A 13,742-nucleotide genomic window follows, 5' to 3' on the forward strand; every position below is an offset into this window, starting at 1 on the left:
GGCCAGATCCTCAGCCGGTGTAAGTCAGGGTAGCTCCGCTGAACCCCACACTGATTTCCACCAACTGAGAATCTGGCCCACAGATCTTAATATTTGAAACCTGGCTTTGGATTTTTTTGGCGTGCATCAGAATGAGAAGACGAGAACAGAAAGGTTCTGTGTACAACACTGGCCCCAGGGTGAATGGTGGGGCCAAACTCCCACGAAAAACCCATGAGCCTGAAGCAAAAGCCACTTTGGAAGTTGAACATCCAATCCCTCGCTCAGCGCTCAGTCGACAAAATTAACTGGCTGGTTGCTTTGGCGCGGAAAGCCTCCAAATGATGAAGCAGTCACCCAGCAGGATTAGCGCTCCTTGACCGTCAGCAGCATGAGATAGTCGGTCAATAGGCTACTAAGAGCAAAAGTGCTCACAAGACAGCTGACAGAGTTCATACAATCAGCTGGTTCTTTATCTTAAAAGAAGATACTCCAACACTTAGGGTTATGTTACAGCATCTCCCTGCTCTGCAGCCTCCTTCTGACCCAGTTCTTTGGACCTTAGCCCCTGCCCACCTTCTCAGACATGCCTCAGCCTACAGAAACTCCAACAACTCATCCATTTCAAACTCTTCTTTCTCAAACACCCTCTTTGCTTTGAAAATCCTTCATGGGCCTGTTCTGGACTAGCTCCAAGACGAGTCCCTCATCTCTATAGCTTCAACAGCCACTTTTGAGATTTCTCCTTCGCAGCTCCTGCCATCAGAAACGGCCTTCCCTACACCCCCATGTGGGGCTCTGCCCGATTCAGAGCAGGGAGTCGAACCCCGGGCCCGACCACAGGCTCCTGGCTATTCTGAGATCCCTCTCTGTAGGGCTGTTCAGAAATTCCAATCCGGCACTGGACAGCCTTCCCGACAACAGTTTTGTCGAAACCAATACATTTCCACAACAGGTTTGTTTTGGCAAATCGATATTTTCCGATCAATGACATTTCACTGAAAAAACCCCAAACAGCTCTTAGCCCTTTTGTGCCTCTCCACATAGAATTAACTGATAACCAACACAATGTTCTAGATGCACTTTGTATGTCAGCCGCCCTGTACCATAACAACGTATTGTGTTAACAGGACCCTCATCTAAACCCTTCAGGCAAAGCTGTAAAAGCCCCCGGCCGCAGTCAAATTGTACAAGAAGAAAGGAAGGGATTCGAGTGCACAGCCTTCAGGGACATGAAAGCTCTCATTGGCATCACGGCTGCAATCAGAGGCAATAGTAATTGCGGGCCCGCTGATTAGCAGGAAACGAGAAATCAATTCAGGGCACTTGTAGACAAAGCAATCATCCAGAAAACGAAGAACACAACACAAAAAATAGCCTCCCTTCTTTCCAAGTGCACTTCCCTAAACTTCAGCTTTGAACAAACCAGGAATTTTTAAGCACAAGCATTCAAAATGGAATCTGAAGATTCACCCATCCGTTCGGTTTTCACCTGGACAGTGCAGGTTTCGGCTCGTGTGTCCAGGTGCCATTTGACAAGCCCTGATGTCGGTTTTTTTAATCTTGGGGGGAAGAGGCGGAACAAGGATGGGGCCTGGGGGAAGGGGCGGAACAGGGGGCAGGGCCTTGGGGGTCCCGTTGCCAGCCATTAAAAAGGTAGCAAGCCTAACCCACACCTTTCCACATTGCCTGGTGCTGAATGTTCTAGCTGGCCGGCGACCGACTCCTAGTGTCGCATAAGCAGTTCTAGGACTGTGTGTGTTGTTCTGCAACATTATCATGTGTGTAACTGTGTACTGGGCAAGGTTACACAGCTGAAGAGATGAGAAAAAGATTCCATGACCCACTACAACGTGGCTTTTTCCAGCAGCTGAGTTTTGGGGCTACAGTTTTCAAAAGTGACTAGTGATTCTGGATGCTTCATTTTTGCGGTGGCCCAGCTTGAGACACCTGAAGGTGGCCTCAGCATTTTCTGAAAATCAGCAGCCTTTAAGAGGTCTCAGGACTTGTCTACACAGAGCAGCAAAGCGCCCCAGAGAGGTATGACTTCTAAAGAGCACCTGCGTGCTGCACACTGACTGGCCCAAACGAAAAGTGCCCTAGTGCACATCAACGTAGTGCTGTAGTAAAACCTGAGGCCCCCTTAACTCACTGCTTGTTTTATAAAATCTTGGTCTCTTGTTTTTAGCAACAGCTGCTTTGCTGGTAAAAATACCTCGTTAAGAAGCCCTACAGAGATACACCGTCATTTTGTGGCTCAACTTCAGCATCAGGAGTCAAGATATCTAAAGTCTATTCCTGGCTCTGACACAGACTCATTGTGTGACCTCAGACATGTCACTTAACCACTGTATCGGCAATGCTAAGTGGTACGCTGGGGCTGATAATTACTTTCCTGTCTTTTAGGGGTATGGCAAGTCTGTGTTATTTGTAAATCCCTCCCAGATAGAAAGTATCACATTTGTACATATTTCGTGACTGTTGATGGAAAGCTTCACCTCCAGAACAACAGACGATTCCTTCCATTTTAGCTGGCGCACCCTCCCTTGAAATCACCTTTTACTAAAGATGATCCCACTGCTACAAGCTCTTGCGGGTAATAAGAGGGTTTTGGTTTTTTGTTCGTTTTTTTAAAAAAAGGCAAATGAAGTGGTACCAAAGACGAGGCCCCGCTGTGAAATGACTGAAGTTCCCATGCAAACAACCCATTGGCAAAGTCCAAATGCAAGTGAAATGACCAGTTGTTAAAATGCTCTTCAATTTCATGGCAATTTGCCAAGGGAAAATTACACACAATGTACAATTTAATTGACTGTTTTCTATTTCTTAACATCCAGTTACCGCCCCGCTCCCTGCATCTTTTTGGTTTTAATTTCAACAGGTTATAACAATTCTTTTTTTAGAAAAAATTGCCTACACTGATGAAGAGAGATTTATCTGAAAAACAAAAACTATAAGGAAGGGAAGCAGCTGCCACAATGGACAGCTCTGCTGGAACTGGTCTCTGCGATAGCTGCAGAGTAGGAGCTTCACAATGCACAACCAGCACAGAGCAAGAACCAGCTTCCTTCCTAGCACAGGGAGCCAGCTGGATGTTAGAAAACTCTTTAAAGACTGATGAGTCTCAATATTGTGCCCCCTCTACCAAGCAGTAGCAGATTTGGGGACTTTGCAGGTCAGGTTCCTACTGGAGGAGGAATTGGTGATGCACAGTCTGGGTATATGCTTAGTGTAATTTCTTTATTTACACCAGATAAACCAGTCCTTGAATAGAGGTGGTCAGAAATAGCACACAAGCTGTTTCAGAAATCTCATCCCAAACACCAATACCTGGTTCTCAGGAAAGCAATTCTGCCCCAAGAATTGACTCTATTAGACAGATTAAGGCAGACCGTCAACTCTCCAGCTGCTTGCAACATATCCCACAAAAGAACCAGATCACAAAGCTAACAACAATACAGCATTTCTTCAAAGACTGTACACTGCTCACAGGCTAAGGGAAAAAAAACTTCTAAGATTAAGTAACATCACTACCTGGTTTCAGAGTAGCATTCCTGCCATAACAATATGTTGTTGGGACCACATCATATACTGACAACAGGCGTCAGTGGTATTAAATACTCACAGATTTCAGTTTGCCTTTGAGTAATCGTTGCATTAATTTTCAGTGGGAGTACAATTTTACCAATAAAAAAAAGAATACTTTATAAGTAATAGCACTTTTCAGCCTAAGGTTGCAAAACTCCAGCTATCTGGATCAGGAGCTTAACATACGGGAGAGGATTGGCTTGTGGGAATCAGGACATCTGTGTTTTATTTCTAAATTTCCCATGGTGCCTTGGCTATGTCACAACCACCAGGTGCCTCAGTCTCTATACCTGTACATCGAGGATAACAATCTCTGTCCTGGCTCACTGGCTTGACTCAATATTTGTTAAGGATTCTGAAATCTTCAGTTACAGAGGTGCAAAGAAACATACACAAATACACATTACAAATACCATAATCCAACCACCCAGCCTAGGCAGATTGATAGATTCTCAATCCCTTTCATATCGCAATGCACCATCGCCTTGGTACCTGGGTGTTTTCCCCTAACCTCCACAAAGAAAGTTTGAAAGGTTCCCAAGGTAGCATAGATCAGGGCATTTTTATTCCTCCTGTAGCATGTGAGTTGTTACTGTGCTGCAATAACAGAACGCTTTGAATGCAGCAAAGTCCTGCACTGGGCGAGCCTGGAGGCTGTTCTGTTATCACTCCACCAGGCTGCAGCATAGAGATGAAGCACAGCGTACAAGCCAATTCCTCCCACCCCACGGAAGACAAAGCAAGTCCTCAGCACTCAATACATCATTGAAACCTGCTGAGCCCGCCCAGAAATGCTTCAGAAACGCATTTAAAGCTCTATAAGGAGCTCTGTAAGCACGCTGACGTGCAAGCCCAGAGTGCAGAGTCATTAATAAGGCGCACACTCTGGATTGCTGGGCCTCAATAGGAATATCCTGTGACAGTTGTCCTAATTCACAGGGCTTTCCTTAATGGCTCCATCCACGGAGCTCATGCCAATCCTTGACGAGGCATCCATTATAGAGTCTGATTACCATCAGTGATTACAGGGTTTGCCTGGTGTCTTGAAAGGTGGCTGGACGGACTGCTCTGGGAGGCTGCAGTCCTCGGGTTATCCACCCCCCGGGATAGCATGGACAGTAGCAGCATCAGCTGCTCCCCCGTACTGCCTTGCTCAACGGGTCTCAGTCCAGAGTGAAGTGAGAGAGGAGATCAGCCTCCATGGACCAGTTAACCCTCATGCCCGCCCAGCACGCGCCCTCCTGGTGCTGAGATGAGATGGAGCGGCATATAAAACTTCACACCATCTTTGTGCTCATACAGCTGGCGAGAGACCCTAAATACGTGCCTCTCCTGATGAAATGCCTTTTTCCTCTCTCTCTGGTATTGTCTTGGGGCCCAGCTTTAGTACACCTAGCGAAGCCTCACTGACTTCCTCATTTTCTCTTCCAACATGCAGTGAGTGGGGGGGTGAGGGGGAATCAGATGAACAATGTGTCACAATCCTTGCCCTGGCACAAATCTTTTTTTTTTTTCCCCTCAAAAGCACCAACCTCAGCATCCACTGGTTGGAGAATTTTGGGCCCACTCTTGCATGGGGTCACTACATATTTCCAAGCGCGACCCTAAGTGGGGACCTGAGCTTGGTTTTCCCTGATGAGTGATGCAGGCACTTGCGTGCTTGGCTAGAGGAATCTTTCCTCTTCCAACCAGAAGAATGACTGAATGACAGACGTGTTTGGCAGTGAAATGACACTCACACTTCGCAGAAACCTACAAGGCTCAGGAGTCAAACACCCAAAAAGCACAGCACACCAATGACACTGAAAGCATTCAGTCCCACTGGTGGAAAGCATGTTGATATAAACATGTACAGAAAAGGAAAGATGGTCTTTTGATTAAGGTATTGGACTGGGATTCAGAAGCTGTACACTCTTTGGGACCATGACTAGCCCTTACTATGTACTGCTATAGTGCAGTGGTTTTCAACCTTTATTTATGGACCCCTACAAAATTTCAAATGGAGGTGTGGACCCCTTTGGAAATCTTAGTCTGCAGACTCCCAGGATCCACAGACCACAAGCTGAAAGCCATTGATGTATTGCACAGCACAATGGCACATTTCAGCACAGCACTCATTTCAGTTAAGGCCTTAAAGAGCTGCAGTAATATAAATGATACGTTGAAAAGCAACGAAGGTTTAAATGCAACTGAGATTTGCAAACTCCGAACACAGTCAGTGTCTGCAAGACTGTGTGCAGCAAGTCCTTTGGCCTACTTACCCTGATCATTCAGAGGCTGACTGCCCTTTGATTCATACCTTAAAGTAGATGCCCATTTGATGCCAACAATGATCAAGTCAGTTGCCCAGCTGAGTGAGCACCAATGCAAATCCTTCCCGTAATTAAAAAAAAAAAAAAAGGATAATTTTTAAAAAAACGGTTTCAGAGTAGCAGCCATGTTAGTCTGTATTCGCAAAAAGAAAAGGAGGACTTGTGGCACCTTAGAGACTAACAAATTTATTTGAGCATAAGCTTTTGTGAGCTAAAGCTCACTTCCGATGAAGCTTATGCTCAAATAAATTTGTTCGTCTCTAAGGTGCCACAAGTACTCCTTTTAAAAAAAAAACCTTCGTTCTTGCTCTACGCTTTAAAATAGGTAAAGTATGAAGAAAACAGACTCAATCGGTCTAAAATTTACTAGCTGGAAAGAAGATATAGATATCCATGATCACGACCAGTGATTTAAATCCCTTCCCATTCTTGCCCCTCTCAAACTCAAAGATTTAGGACACTTCTCTCCATTAGAAATACAGTGTTCAATCCACTCAGAATCAACGTTAAAAGCTCTCCCCCTTGTCTCTGGGGGGAAAGAAATTACCCTGCACATGCTACAGAATAATGAATCCAAAAGGCAATAAGAATAGAGGGACAAATTCCAAATTCCTGGGCATGGCTTTAGTTGCCACAACTAAAACAGGAAACAAAATGTTCCAGGTCTTTTTAGAGCGTCCTTTCTTGATGAACTGTAGTTTCCTTTCAGGAAAGGGAGGGCTGGGGGAAAATCAGATAGTTGTAATATCGGACAGATTATATACTCACACTAAAGAGGAAAACACAAAAGAACAGGAAAAACTATACACTGAAAACTTGGGAAGAAAAAACCTCAGCCTGTTAAAATGCTTAAACTTCTTCCTGCTGCACAATAAATGTAGTTAAATATTAACTTTTGCAGCAAATATACCTGCAGGTTATATAGCCCCATTAATACACGCAGTTGCTCATGAGACCAAAATTGCACATAAGCTGTGTTTTACCTGCCGAATGCTACTCTAGGGGTATACTTATTTCACTCTGCAATACTCTACTGTCCTGCTGCATTAACCTGTGGAACCAAAGGACGGAGTTGGAGCCTGCTTAAAGGATCTTTTCAGCTACAGCCAAACATTAGGCCCTCAGGGAATGACAGAGCCTGGGGTTTGAATTTGAGATGGATCCACCAGGTAAATCTCATTGCTGCGGGAGGTCTCTTTCTCTTTGACTCCTGCTCAACAGACCAGGTTACAGGTCATAACACGCTTCACCTCCTCCCCCAACCAATCCATCTGACTAAACAAAAAACCAAGTCCCTTGCTTCTGCAATAACCACGTACTTACTGGAATTCAGATGATCTCCTTCACTAAGACGCTCCCCCCTAAAGCAGATGGCATTAGGAAGGAGATCCAGGAGCTAGAGAGCTGAAAACTGACGACAACTGGCTTCCAAAACAAGGGGAAAAGAGAAAGGAAAAAAAAAAAACTTACTCCAGGAATTCAAACCCTGCTTCCACCAAACCCTGAGTCACCTCCCCTCCCCTTCCAATAGACCAGTGCGATGGGTAAACATTTCCAAATATGGAGATCAAGACTCCAAAGGATGTCAAAAAAATCACCCTTCTCTCCCTAGCTTTGCCACTTAGACGACTTGCCCATCTTGAGACAGAATTCTGGGCTGTGTGTGAATTATTAACTCTACGGGACGCACACCACGCTGCAAGGCCCAGTAGCACTGCAGTTCTTGAGTCTGCACTTGGGAAGCTCCCGGCTCGAAGTGCCACACGCCAAGTGGATTTAATTCCCTTTGCAACAGCATACTGGGGAAAAAGCAACCAACCAACAAGGGACAGGTCTGAGACCTCAGGAGACCCACCCTCCCCACTCGCATTGTTATGCCACCTAATGCCAACCCCAGGGCCAAGTCTACACTAGGTAGTTTTACCAGCAGCATTTTTGCAGGCATATTGCTACCAACATTATTGGCCTTTGCTGGTCCCACGCCTCCTCCCTGGAAGAGACAGTATCAGCAAGAGGTGCACTGCACCGTGCGTAGGCAGCCCGGCGTCCCCTACACCACTGACTTCGCTGCAGGGCATTGTGGGATATCAACACTCCTCTTGGGGAATTGTGGGAGCTTGGGGAATGTGTAATTCAGAACATTTCCAACAGTAACGGGCTGTCAAGCTGATGCTACCATAGTGCCTTTTAAAAAAAAACAAAAACAAAAAAACAAGATGCTGTCCGATTTAGAGGCACTGAACGCCTCTGTATGGCCAATCAACTTTAAAAAGTGGTATTTTTAATACAGCATTTGGTTTTAATCAAAACAGCACCAAGGGTTCTGGAGGGGCATCAAGGGATCAAGACAGAGTGGAAGGATGGTCCAGTGGTTACAGCGCTAGACTAGGACCTGAGAAACCCAGGTTCAATTCCTTCCTCTGCCACAGATTTCCTGTGTGACCTTGGGCAAGTCACTTAGCCTCTCTGTGCCTCAATTCCCCATCTGTACAATGGAGATAATAGCAATGCCCTATCACACAGGGTGTCGTGAGGATATACATCTGAACTGCTATGATACTGCAGTGATGGGGGCCAAATAAATACCCAAGATAGGCAGCGAGGGGCACACAGCAGGCACCAAGGCCTCCAGGGATCAAGGATATGATCATTCTGATGTCACGGGAGATGGAGAACATGAGCACCTTTGCTCTGGAGAAACCAGAGCTCTCTTCCCTGTTAGGAAGAGAATCAAGCGTAGTTTAACGCCCTTCCCACCGCACACAAAACCGAGATAAACACACGAACACCCGCCCCTCCTTTAAATGTAAGAGCCTTAACATGAGCAACCATTAATTCAAAGGGCAATGAATGGGATGCACAAGAGCACAGCGTGTTGTGTTAGCTCGGACGGGTTGCTGGTTTAGGTCTTTCCTGGGAGGTGGCCATTGACTTACTTTTTTAAAACCCAATGACGGCACTCAGAGGGGCCAGCTGCACTTGCCGTTGGCATGGAAGCCAGGCGCATTCCTAATGTGCCAGGGTAGACTGTTCTATCCCATTCAAGGGCTAATCCCCTGGAATCAGTGGGAGCAGGCTCTCTGCCGTTGTGGTGATAAAGGCCACATCAGTGCCTGGATAGATTCTGTAAAACCACCTGCCCAAGGAAGGCAGAACAAGACACTAGGAAACACAAAAAATGGGCAGCAGAAGCCTCAGAGCGCCCAGCACAGAGAGAGCAGAGAGGCGGGTGTTAGAAAAGCTGTTACAGGAGCACACCGACCCTCTGTGGATCAGGACTCAGAGCACAAATAGGGAAAAGGGCCAGCCACATTTAATGAGCACCAAGTGCCATCACGTCTGCCGGGAGAAGAAATATTAGCTGTGTCAGCTCGAGAGAGAAATCACCCACCTGCTCTACCAACCACGAGGGGAACGCAGGCTGCAGCGAGTGGGGGGCTAAGGGAACGCACCCCGAAGGAACGCAAGCTGTTGACGTGCCCGTCTGATTTACACAGGGACTGGCAGGATATGATTTACAGCCACTCGGCCTGCAGCATGGGACTAATGGGTCAGTGACTTTACAGGGAAGGGTTGGACTCTCAACCAGAGATAACGTATCAAGAGAAAAACGGGCTGAGAGCCGGGGACCGAACCCATCCTGGTCAAGGTAACGATCCGGGCTGGCAGGCAGCCTGTCTTGGGAGCGCTACTTTCCAGCAAGTTTAAACAATGCCAATTCGATTGGAATAAAGTGCTAATCTCCCCCGAGCAATGACTGTGTACCAGTGGCATGCAGAGTGAACCACATAAACAGCCAGGATGGCACCTTGAGAGCGCATGCAAAGCATCGCATTACATGCAAATAAGTGCATCATCTTTTTATGACATGAGCATATTAGAAACCAAAATGCCCCAAGGGCCTATTCACTACCCTCTCATTCCTGGGCAGCTCCGAGGATCTCCCCCCATTTTCCTTGCTCCAATTTTACCTTACTCTTTTCATTACTATGTTGTCTACTTAGCGTGTCAGCTCTTCTGTCTTCACGGAAGACTGCAAGGCATCTAAGCACACCAGGGAGAAATTCTGCCCAGACAGAGATCACTGATGTACAACACAAACTGCTCCTTCCCTGCACACGCTCAGCTTGTGCTGGCCTGGGAAGCAAAAGCCTGGGGACTGAAAAGAAAAAAAAAAAATCCACCCCAAGTCCTCTGCACAGCCGTACGGATCACTAACACTAGGCCACTGGGTCAGGCCACAACCAGTTTCACCTAAATGACATGACGTAACCAGGATCCGTCAGTACATTTGATTCATAACCGTCTCAACAGACAGAGCGCACAGCTGCAACACGCGCACACCGCGGGGGGCTTCTGCAGCGTCACGGGGAGACACAGGGCGAACGCCAGGCCCCCATGCAGAAGGCGAGGATCTGGTGCATTTCAAAAGCAGCTGTCAGATTTGCAGACTGAAACTATGCGCTGTCAAATGTGTTAACGCAAAGGCGTGTGACTGCTCCCATTTGCAGACAAAGGGCAAATACTGGGTCACAAAGAATTAATATAGACAGAAGTCAGAGAAAAGCAGGAGCTGGCTTTTATCATCTTGGCCAGAAGCATTTCCCTAGGAGGCTGAATCTGGTAGCTATGAAATGGCTCCAGGTACAGAGAGTACATGTGTGCATGCATAGAAATACTTTACGCTCACGTACACACAGATGATATATTACACACGTGCACATACATGTCTCAACGTTATAGATCTCCCGCTTCACTGTGTACTGCACATACATGTTTCATCTATATCCTCACTGCTACATTTTAGGTATTTACATCTACACACACCCCTCACATATATTATAGACACACCTGGTGTCAGACCTCAGCACACCCACTTCAGTGAGCGCAACAGAAGCTCTAAAATTCTGCTCAGCCCAGGGTTCTGAACGTTAATTGCTTTTCAGAGGTACTGAGCACCTCCTACTCCACCACAGAAGGCACCGAGTGCCAGGGCAAGTGTGGAAAGTTAACTGTGGAAAGTTAGTGCCTGGGTCTAAAACTTCAATGAGCCTCCTCTCTCCATTCAGTGATTACGATTCCTTACGAAAAATCACAAACAAGGGTCTAGAGTTGGAATTCCTGGGGCGAAGCCTGCACAGAATTGCCCGTGTTCCACGAGAAATAGGTCTACGTACCGGTTCTGGCGCTGAACACTCCTAGATGAATGCACAAAGGCACTTTGAAGATATTCAGGGTTTCTTCCTTCCGAAGTCTCCTCCTGAGTCACAACCCTGGATTTAGAGTAACAGCCGTGTTAGTCTGTATTCGCAAAAAGAAAAGGAGGACTTGTGGCACCTTAGAGACTAACCAATTTATCTGAGCATGAGCTTTCGTGAGCTACAGCTCACTTCATCGGATGCATGCCACCAATTTATTTGAGCATGAGCTTTCGTGAGCTACAGCCCTGGAAAGACACACAATTAACCCCCGTGATGAACAATTTATTTTCCAAAGCTTGCAGTTTAAACCACACTACTTCTGGGATGTTTTGAGCATTGCCCTTGTACTGCAAAATCAGATAGAGGTTTAGTATGTGGATTCCTCTGCGACACCCACTGTCTGCAAGTCGAACAGGATTACAACTAGTGCCAGCCAGGACACTGAGTGAAGCAGACTTTCGAGGCACCATGCTAACTTCTGAGAAGAAGGGGAGGAAAAAGGAGACAAAAATGACGTGGGGGGGGGAGTGAATATGATCAGCTGGCAAGCATACCTGGGCTGCTCTGTTGCTGTTAAACCCCACCTTATCCATTTAGGAGGCCGGATGTGATCCTCCACCCCAACATTTTCCACAGTCAGAGTAATACACACGTGGAATTACTTAGTGCAGTTCTGGGACCAATACGGTTGATCATCAACAGGAGTAAAGTAAGGAAACCAGCGGAGAAGCTTTTGTTGGCCTTTCCCTTTCCTACTCGGCTGGATCCACATCCCGGGTCCTCTTGCTACTTGCTACGGGACCGCAGCTCCAAAGTGAACCTGACTCAATTCCTATACATTTCACTTTGCTGCCCTTCTAGGGGAAGCCCTGAAAACTCAGGATTGTGTCAGTTTCACCCTTGCATAAAAAGTAAGCGGGGTTATTCTTTACCAGTCAGAGCAGGGCACTAGGAGTCAGGAGTCCTGGTTCTCATCTTGGCTTTGCCACTCCAAGTGTGGCCAACCCACATGACCGATGTGTTTGCGTGTGGTGCGCTGAGACACACCACTAGGGTTCATCAGGCTGCACGGTTTCCATTTGTGGCTGTGATGCTAGAACCACTCAGCTGAGGTTTGCAATTCTCTCACCTGTGCTACTTACGAGGAAATATTTTTCTATCACAAGTAGTAAAACCCCAGCAGTTACGTCTAGACCGTTTACAGTCATGCAAGAGGAAGGCACCTAGTTTTCCCACAAACTGGACACCTCTTCTGTTGCTTCCCCAGCAGGACTATAAAGGGTACAGATTCCAAAGGGAGGATAATTTCCTTCCCCTCCCATTTGCAAAATATCCTTTTTAAGAGTAGTTTCTTTCTGCACCGATAGCCTGACGCTGCAATACTGACATCAAAGGGTGTATTTTGCCACGGGTTTCAACAGGAGCAGACCCCTAGCGTGGAAAAGTTGTTAATTTGCATTGGGCTCAGTCCTGCGATGTATTCAGCACTCTACCCTGATCCATCCACAGCACATAGGCATGTGCTCAACTTTAAGCACCCCAAGTAGTACCACTGAAGTCAATGGGACTATTCACGTGCTAACTAGCATTGATGAGGCCTCAGCGGGAGTGCTGTGTCCAGTTCCAGGCCACACGCTTCGGGAAAGATGTGGACAAACTTGGAAAAAGTCACTGGGAGAGCCACGAAAATGATGCAAGGTCTAGAAAACAGGACCTATGAGAGGTGAGATTGAAAAAACTGGGTTTGTTTAGTCTGGAGAGGAGAAGACTGAGGGGGGACATGATAACAGGCTTCAAGTATATAAAAGGCCGTTACAAAGAGGAGGGTGATAAATTATTCTCCTTAACCACAGAGAACAGGACAAGAAGTAATAGGCTTAAATTGCAGCAAGGTTGGACATTAGGAAAAACTTCCTAACTGTCACAGTGGTTAAGCATTGGAACAAATTACCCAGGGATGTTGCAGAACGCCATCGTATGAGGTTTTTAAGAGCACGTTAGACAAACACCTGCCAGGGATGGTCTAGACAATACTTGGCCCTGCCTCAGTACAGGGGACTGGATTAGATGACCTATCAAGGCCCCTTCCAACCCTGTGTTTCCACAGTTCTTTGTGCTTTGCTGCACTGGTCAAAGCACTCAGCACCTTTCAAGATCAAACCTAGTATGCTCTCCCTGTGACTCAGCCCAGCACTGATGCATCTCAGGATCTGACTCATGTTCAGGATAAGAGGCACCAGAGTTATCAGCGTTCCTAGTGCTTACTGCAGGCGTCACCAGACCTATAACTTAAAACAGGCAGAGCCAAGCCACAGACAGACTACATAGAACAGCCTAAAACGCAGCCCATTACTGGCCTCTTCAACTTATTGCACAGTATAGACAAAGATGAAAAATTATTGCGGATAAACTCAGCCAACAGGCAAATGCTCTCCATCCATCAAAGACGAGACAAGTACAAGCAAATATTAGGGGTGTGTGTGTTTACATTTCATGTAAAACTGATGTAGTTATATGCAATTTAGGTGCTGCCCATAGGCTCCTGGCAAGATGACCTGAGATCTTATTTGCAATGGGGAAACCTACAGACCATTCCCCACTAGGTCTAAGATTGATTCAGCTGAGCCAGCATTAGTGCCACTGGGAGCCCAGTGTAGACAAT

At 46.6% G+C, this 13,742-nt stretch overlaps 1 protein-coding gene across 1 annotated transcript in view; it reads right to left on the bottom strand.

Annotated features, from left to right (window-relative positions):
* The window catches only part of LPP (LIM domain containing preferred translocation partner in lipoma), a 432,571-nt gene that overhangs the window by 391,601 nt on the left and 27,228 nt on the right, over positions 1 to 13,742 (bottom strand). The window contains exon 2 of the mRNA XM_084639858.1: positions 11,057 to 11,152. The gene's annotated coding sequence lies outside the window, so the exon portion shown is untranslated. The remainder of the gene's footprint in view (positions 1 to 11,056; positions 11,153 to 13,742) is intronic.

Source organism: Lepidochelys olivacea (genome assembly GCF_965140295.1).
Source record: "Lepidochelys olivacea isolate rLepOli2 genome assembly, chromosome: 9".
NCBI classification, from domain to species: domain Eukaryota; kingdom Metazoa; phylum Chordata; order Testudines; family Cheloniidae; genus Lepidochelys; species Lepidochelys olivacea.